The 8,110-nt window shown below is 30.6% G+C and overlaps 4 non-coding genes and 3 pseudogenes across 4 annotated transcripts; all 7 read left to right on the top strand.

Annotated features, from left to right (window-relative positions):
• Positions 1 to 694: 694 nt before the first annotated feature.
• LOC119664395 lies at positions 695 to 812 on the top strand (annotated as a pseudogene).
• A 1,173-nt stretch (positions 813 to 1,985) lies between these two features.
• LOC119664397 lies at positions 1,986 to 2,104 on the top strand. Its single transcript, XR_005251191.1, has one exon. It is a non-coding gene; the product is annotated as a 5S ribosomal RNA (ribosomal RNA).
• A 942-nt stretch (positions 2,105 to 3,046) lies between these two features.
• On the top strand, positions 3,047 to 3,165 carry LOC119664394. The gene has a single exon (XR_005251190.1). It is a non-coding gene; the product is annotated as a 5S ribosomal RNA (ribosomal RNA).
• A 1,041-nt stretch (positions 3,166 to 4,206) lies between these two features.
• On the top strand, positions 4,207 to 4,325 carry LOC119664398. The gene has a single exon (XR_005251192.1). It is a non-coding gene; the product is annotated as a 5S ribosomal RNA (ribosomal RNA).
• Positions 4,326 to 5,225: 900 nt separating this feature from the next.
• LOC119664396 lies at positions 5,226 to 5,344 on the top strand (annotated as a pseudogene).
• Positions 5,345 to 6,327: 983 nt separating this feature from the next.
• On the top strand, positions 6,328 to 6,446 carry LOC119664399. The gene has a single exon (XR_005251193.1). It is a non-coding gene; the product is annotated as a 5S ribosomal RNA (ribosomal RNA).
• A 1,063-nt stretch (positions 6,447 to 7,509) lies between these two features.
• Positions 7,510 to 7,627, top strand: LOC119664400 (annotated as a pseudogene).
• Positions 7,628 to 8,110: the final 483 nt, after the last annotated feature.

The following is an 8,110-nucleotide window of genomic DNA, read 5'->3' as shown; positions in this document are numbered from 1 at the left end:
TGCACCGTAAGCACAAGTTTTGTTCAGTTCCATATAAAATGTACAATAGGCATGTATGCGAGTGCGAGTGCAAGTGTGAGTACGAGTGCCAGCGTAAATGAAAACCTTAAATGATAGAAAACTTTTCAAGTAAAATTACTATTTAAGAAGCTTTGCTTATATTCCTTGTCTTTATTGAATAAAATTTAATAAAACAACATTCTATTGATTGCGCCTATTTATTAGCACTAGCACTAGCAATAGCACTAGCACTAGCAGTAGCAGTAGCACTAGCAGTAGCACTAGCAGTAGCACTAGCAGTAGCACTAGCAGTAGCACTAGCATTCATATGTTAAATTTTTTAATAAAAATATAAGTATGTATAATAATTTTATTCTTCCTTAAAGATTAAGTTAAAGTTAAAGTTAATATTACAGGCAATAGTACTACATAATTAAGCATGTAAAATACAAACACGGATATGTTCAATAACAGTTTTAGTTTAATTTTCCTATTCTGTTCATATTAACTTCACTAGAGAAGAAGAAAAAAGAAACTTTTCTATTTTATTTTAGCTTTGGAAATTGCTTTAGAGTATTTTCTATTTTCCATTTTTCATATAATATATAGTACGTAGTAAGTAGTACGTATAAGAATAAGAATAAGAATAAGATTAAAATACTGGTAGATGTAGATTTTTTGAAACACTTTCTTCGCCAGCGACCATACCACGTTGAATACATCGGTTCTCGTCCGATCACCGAAATTAAGCAGCGTCGGGCGCGGTTAGTACTTAGATGGGGACCGCTTGGGAACACCGCGTGTTGTTGGCATCACAACACTTTTTTACTTTTTTCCTTTTTTTTGCGGTTTTAATTTTTTTTTATTTTATTTTGTTACTAATAATATTTTTCTTTATATCACATATCTATTATTTATTTATATAAAATGCAATTATTTAACTAATTTCTGCTGTATACGTATATTCGCATCATTTTTAATTTTGAAATTGTAATCGTGTCGTATACGCAATGCACCGTAAGCTCAAGTTTTGTTCAGTTCCATATAAAATGTACAATAGGCATGCATGCGAGTGCGAGTGCAAGTGTGAGTACGAGTGCCAGCGTGAATGAAAACCTTAAATGATAGAAAACTTTTCAAGTAAAATTACTAATTAAGAAGCTTTGCTTATATTCCTTGTCCTTATTGAATAAAATTTAATAAAACAACAATCTATTGATTGCGCCTATTTATTAGCACTAGCACTAGCACTAGCACTAGCACTAGCACTAGCACTAGCACTAGCACTAGCACTAGCACTAGCACTAGCAATAGCACTAGCACTAGCACTAGCACTAGCACTAGCACTAGCACTAGCACTAGCACTAGCACTAGCACTAGCACTAGCACTAGCACTAGCACTAGCACTAGCACTAGCAGTAGCACTAGCACTAGCACTAGATAGCACTACATAGCACTAAGCATAGCACTAGCACTAGCCACTAGCACTAGCACTACATAGCACTAGCACCAGCACTAGCACTAGCACTAGCAGTAGCACTAGCATTCATATGTTAAATTTTTTAATAAAAATATAAGTATATATAATAATTTTATTCTTCCTTAAAGATAAAATTAAAGTTAAAGTTAATATTGAAGTTAATATTACAGGCAATAGTACTACATAATTAAGCATGTAAAATACAAACACGGATATGTTCAATAACAGTTTTAGTTTAATTTTTCTATTCTGTTCATATTAACTTCACTAGAGAAGAAGAAAAAAGAAACTTTTCTATTTTATTTTATTTAAATTGAAATGAAAAATAAAATAAAATAGCTTTGAAAATAGTTTTAGAGTATTTTCTATTTTCTATTTTCTATTTTCCATTTTCCATATTATATATAGTACGTAGTAAGTAGTACGAATAAGAATAAGAATAAGAATAAGAATAAGAATAAGATTAAAATACTGGTAGATGTAGATTTTTTGAAACACTTTCTTTGCCAACGACCATACCACGTTGAATACATCGGTTCTCGTCCGATCACCGAAATTAAGCAGCGTCGGGCGCGGTTAGTACTTAGATGGGGGACCGCTTGGGAACACCGCGTGTTGTTGGCTTCACAACACTTTTTTACTTTTTTCCTTTTTTTTGCGGTTTTAATTTTTTTTTATTTTATTTTGTTACTAATACTATTTTTCTTTATATCACATATCTATTATTTATTTATATAAAATGCAATTATTTAACTAATTTCTGCTGTATACGTGGTGTACTCGCATCATTTTTAATTTTGAATTTTGAATTTTGAAAATCGTAATCGTGTCGTATACGCTATGCACCGTAAGCACAAGTTTTGTTCAGTTCCATATAAAATGTACAATAGGCATGTATGCGAGTGCGAGTGCAAGTGTTTACGAGTGCCAGCGTAAATGAAAACCTTAAATGATAGAAAACTTTTCAAGTAAAATTACTATTTAAGAAGCTTTGCTTATATTCCTTGTCTTTATTGAATAAAATTTAATAAAACAACAATCTATTGATTGCGCCTATTTATTAGCACTAGCACTAGCACTAGCACTAGCACTAGCACTAGCACTAGCAGTAGCACTAGCACTAGCACTAGCACTAGCAGTAGCACTAACATTCATATGTTAAATTTTTTAATAAAAATATAAGTATGTATAATAATTTTATTCTTCCTTAAAGATTAAGTTAAAGTTAAAGTTAATGTTACAGGCAATAGTACTACATAATTAAGCATGTAAAATACAAACACGGATATGTTCAATAACAGTTTTAGTTTAATTTTTCTATTCTGTTCATATTAACTTCACTAGAGAAGAAGAAAAAAGAAACTTTTCTATTTTATTTAAATTGAAATGAAAAATAAAATAAAATAGCTTTGGAAATAGCTTTAGAGTATTTTCTATTTTCCATTTTCCATTTTCCATATTATATATAGTACGTAGTAACTAGTACGTATAAGAATAAGAATAAGAATAAGAATAAGAATAAGATTAAAATACTGGTAGATGTAGATTTTTTGAAACGCTTTCTTTGCCAACGACCATACCACGTTGAATACATCGGTTCTCGTCCGATCACCGAAATTAAGCAGCGTCGGGCGCGGTTAGTACTTAGATGGGGGACCGCTTGGGAACACCGCGTGTTGTTGGCTCCACAACACTTTTTTCCTTTTTTTTGCGGTTTTAATTTTTTTTTATTTTATTTTGTTACTAATAATATTTTTCTTTATATCACATATCTATTATTTATTTATATAAAATGCAATTATTTAACTAATTTCTGCTGTATACGTATATTCGCATCATTTTTAATTTTGAAATTGTAATCGTGTCGTATACGAAATGCACGTAAGCTCAAGTTTTGTTCAGTTCCATATAAAATGTACAATAGGCATGCATGCGAGTGCGAGTGCAAGTGTGAGTACGAGTGCCAGCGTGAATGAAAACCTTAAATGATAGAAAACTTTTCAAGTAAAATTACTAATTAAGAAGCTTTGCTTATATTCCTTGTCCTTATTGAATAAAATTTAATAAAACAACAATCTATTGATTGCGCCTATTTATTAGCACTAGCACTAGCACTAGCACTAGCACTAGCACTAGCACTAGCACTAGCACTAGCACTAGCAATAGCACTAGCACTAGCACTAGCACTAGCACTAGCACTAGCACTAGCACTAGCACTAGCACTAGCACTAGCACTAGCACTAGCACTAGCACTAGCACTAGCACTAGCAGTAGCACTAGCACTAGCACTAGCAGTAGCACTAGCATTCATATGTTAAATTTTTTAATAAAAATATAAGTATGTATAAAATTTTATTCTTCCTTAAAGATTAAGTTAAAGTTAAAGTTAATATTGAAGTTAATATTACAGGCAATAGTACTACATAATTAAGCATGTAAAATACAAACACGGATATGCTCAATAACAGTTTTAGTTTAATTTTCCTATTCTGTTCATATTAACTTCACTAGAGAAGAAGAAAAAAGAAACTTTTCTATTTTATTTTATTTAAATTGAAATGAAAAATAAAATAAAATAGCTTTGGAAATTGCTTTAGAGTATTTTCTATTTTCCATTTTCCATTTTTCATATAATATATAGTACGTAGTAAGTAGTACGTATAAGAATAAGAATAAGAATAAGATTAAAATACTGGTAGATGTAGATTTTTTGAAACACTTTCTTTGCCAACGACCATACCACGTTGAATACATCGGTTCTCGTCCGATCGCCGAAATTAAGCAGCGTCGGGCGCGGTTAGTACTTAGATGGGGGACCGCTTGGGAACACCGCGTGTTGTTGGCTTCACAACACTTTTTTACTTTTTTCCTTTTTTTCCGGTTTTAATTTTTTTTTATTTTATTTTGTTACTAATAATATTTTTTTTTATATCACATATCTATTATTTATTTATATAAAATGCAATTATTTAACTAATTTCTGCTGTATACGTATATTCGAATCATTTTTAATTTTGAATTTTGAAATTGTAATCGTGTCGTATACGCAATGCACCGTAAGCACAAGATTTGTTCAGTTCCATATAAAATGTACAATAGGCATGTATGCGAGTGCGAGTGCAAGTGTGAGTACGAGTGCCAGCGTGAATGAAAACCTTAAATGATAGAAAACTTTTCAAGTAAAATTACTATTTAAGAAGCTTTGCTTATATTCCTTGTCTTCATTGTATAAAATTTAATAAAACAACAATCTATTGATTGCGCCTATTTATTAGCACTAGCACCAGCACTAGCACTAGCACTAGCAGTAGCACTAGCATTCATATGTTAAATTTTTTAATAAAAATATAAGTATGTATAAAATTTTATTCTTCCTTAAAGATTAAGTTAAAGTTAAAGTTAATATTGAAGTTAATATTACAGGCAATAGTACTACATAATTAAGCATGTAAAATACAAACACGGATATTTTCAATAACAGTTTTAGTTTAATTTTTCTATTCTGTTCATATTAACTTCACTAGAGAAGAAGAAAAAAGAAACTTTTCTATTTTATTTTATTTAAATTGAAATGAAAAATAAAATAAAATAGCTTTGGAAATAGTTTTAGAGTATTTTCTATTTTCTATTTTCTATTTTCCATTTTCCATATTATATATAGTACGTAGTAAGTAGTACGTATAAGAATAAGAATAAGAATAAGATTAAAATACTGGTAGATGTAGATTTTTTGAAACACTTTCTTACCAACGATCATACCACGTTGAATACATCGGTTTTCGTCCGCTCACTGAAATTAAGCAGCGTCGGGCGCGGTTAGTACTTAGATGGGGGACCGCTTGGGAACACCGCGTGTTGTTGGCTTCACAACACTTTTTTACTTTTTTACTTTTTTCCTTTTTTTTCCGGTTTTAATTTTTTTTATATTATTTTGTAAATAATAATATTTTTTTTTATACACCTATCTATTATTTATTTATGTAAAACGCAATTATTTAACTAATTTCTGCTGTATACGTGTACTCGCATCATTTTTAATTTTGAATTTTGAATTTTGAATTTTGAAAATCGTAATCGTGTCGTATACGCAATGCACCGTAAGCACAAGTTTTGTTCAGTTCCATATAAAATGTACAATAGGCATGTATGCGAGTGTGAGTGCGAGTGCAAGTGTGAGTACGAGTGCCAGCGTAAATGAAAACCTTAAATGTTAGAAAACTTTTCAAGTAAAATTACTATTTAAGAAGCTTTGCTTATATTCCTTGTCTTCATTGTATAAAATTTAATAAAACAACAATCTATTGATTGCGCCTATTTATTAGCACTAGCACCAGCACTAGCACTAGCACTAGCAGTAGCACTAGCATTCATATGTTAAATTTTTTAATAAAAATATAAGTATATATAATAATTTTATTCTTCCTTAAAGATAAAATTAAAGTTAAAGTTAATATTGAAGTTAATATTACAGGCAATAGTACTACATAATTAAGCATGTAAAATACAAACACGGATATGTTCAATAACAGTTTTAGTTTAATTTTTCTATTCTGTTCATATTAACTTCACTAGAGAAGAAGAAAAAAGAAACTTTTCTATTTTATTTTATTTAAATTGAAATGAAAAATAAAATAAAATAGCTTTGGAAATAGCTTTAGAGTATTTTCTATTTTCCATTTTCCATTTTCCATATAATATATAGTACGTAGTAAGTAGTACGTATAAGAATAAGAATAAGAATAAGAATAAGAATAAGAATAAGAATAAGAATAAGAATAAGAATAAGAATAAGAATAAGAATAAGATTAAAATACTGGTAGATGTAGATTTTTTGAAACACTTTCTTTGCCAACGACCATACCACGTTGAATACATCGGTTCTCGTCCGATCACCGAAATTAAGCGGCGTCGGGCGCGGTTAGTACTTAGATAGGGGACCGCTTGGGAACACCGCGTGTTGTTGGCTTCACAACACTTTTTTACTTTTTTCCTTTTTTTTGCGGTTTTATTCTTTTTTGTTACTAATAATATTTTTCTTTATATCACATATCTATTATTTATTTATATAAAATGCAATTATTTAACTAATTTCAGCTGTATACGTGGTGTACTCGCATCATTTTTAATTTTGAATTTTGAATTTTGAAAATCGTAATCGTGTCGTATACGCAATGCACCGTAAGCACAAGTTTTGTTCAGTTCCATATAAAATGTACAATAGGCATGTATGCGAGTGCGAGTGCAAGTGTGAGTACGAGTGCCAGCGTGAATGAAAACCTTAAATGATAGAAAACTTTTCAAGTAAAATTACTAATTAAGAAGCTTTGCTTATATTCCTTGTCCTTATTGAATAAAATTTAATAAAACAACAATCTATTGATTGCGCCTATTTATTAGCACTAGCACTAGCACTAGCACTAGCACTAGCACTAGCACTAGCACTAGCACTAGCACTAGCACTAGCAATAGCACTAGCACTAGCACTAGCACTAGCACTAGCACTAGCACTAGCACTAGCACTAGCACTAGCACTAGCACTAGCACTAGCACTAGCACTAGCACTAGCACTAGCAGTAGCACTAGCACTAGCACTAGCAGTAGCACTAGCATTCATATGTTAAATTTTTTAATAAAAATATAAGTATGTATAAAATTTTATTCTTCCTTAAAGATTAAGTTAAAGTTAAAGTTAATATTGAAGTTAATATTACAGGCAATAGTACTACATAATTAAGCATGTAAAATACAAACACGGATATGCTCAATAACAGTTTTAGTTTAATTTTCCTATTCTGTTCATATTAACTTCACTAGAGAAGAAGAAAAAAGAAACTTTTCTATTTTATTTTATTTAAATTGAAATGAAAAATAAAATAAAATAGCTTTGGAAATTGCTTTAGAGTATTTTCTATTTTCCATTTTCCATTTTTCATATTATATATAGTACGTAGTAAGTAGTACGTATAAGAATAAGAATAAGAATAAGATTAAAATACTGGTAGATGTAGATTTTTTGAAACGCTTTCTTTGCCAGCGACCATACCACGTTGAATACATCGGTTCTCGTCCGATCACCGAAATTAAGCAGCGTCGGGCGCGGTTAGTACTTAGATGGGGACCGCTTGGGAACACCGCGTGTTGTTGGCTTGACAACACTTTTTTACTTTTTTCCGGTTTTAATTTTTTTTTATTTTATTTTGTTATTAATAATATTTTTCTTTATATCACATATCTATTATTTATTTATATAAAATGCAATTATTTAACTAATTTCTGCTGTATACGTATATTCGCATCATTTTTAATTTTGAAATTGTAATCGTGTCGTATACGCAATGCACGTAAGCTCAAGTTTTGTTCAGTTCCATATAAAATGTACAATAGGCATGCATGCGAGTGCGAGTGCAAGTGTGAGTACGAGTGCCAGCGTGAATGAAAACCTTAAATGATAGAAAACTTTTCAAGTAAAATTACTAATTAAGAAGCTTTGCTTATATTCCTTGTCTTTATTGAATAAAATTTAATAAAACAACAATCTATTGATTGCGCCTATTTATTAGCACTAGCACTAGCACTAGCACTAGCACTAGCACTAGCACTAGCACTAGCACTAGCACTAGCACTAGCACT

This window comes from Teleopsis dalmanni, unplaced genomic scaffold, assembly GCF_002237135.1.
Source record: "Teleopsis dalmanni isolate 2A unplaced genomic scaffold, ASM223713v2 unscaffolded_contig_1891, whole genome shotgun sequence".
NCBI classification, from domain to species: domain Eukaryota; kingdom Metazoa; phylum Arthropoda; class Insecta; order Diptera; family Diopsidae; genus Teleopsis; species Teleopsis dalmanni.
This window is presented reverse-complemented; position numbering and strand designations above follow the sequence as displayed.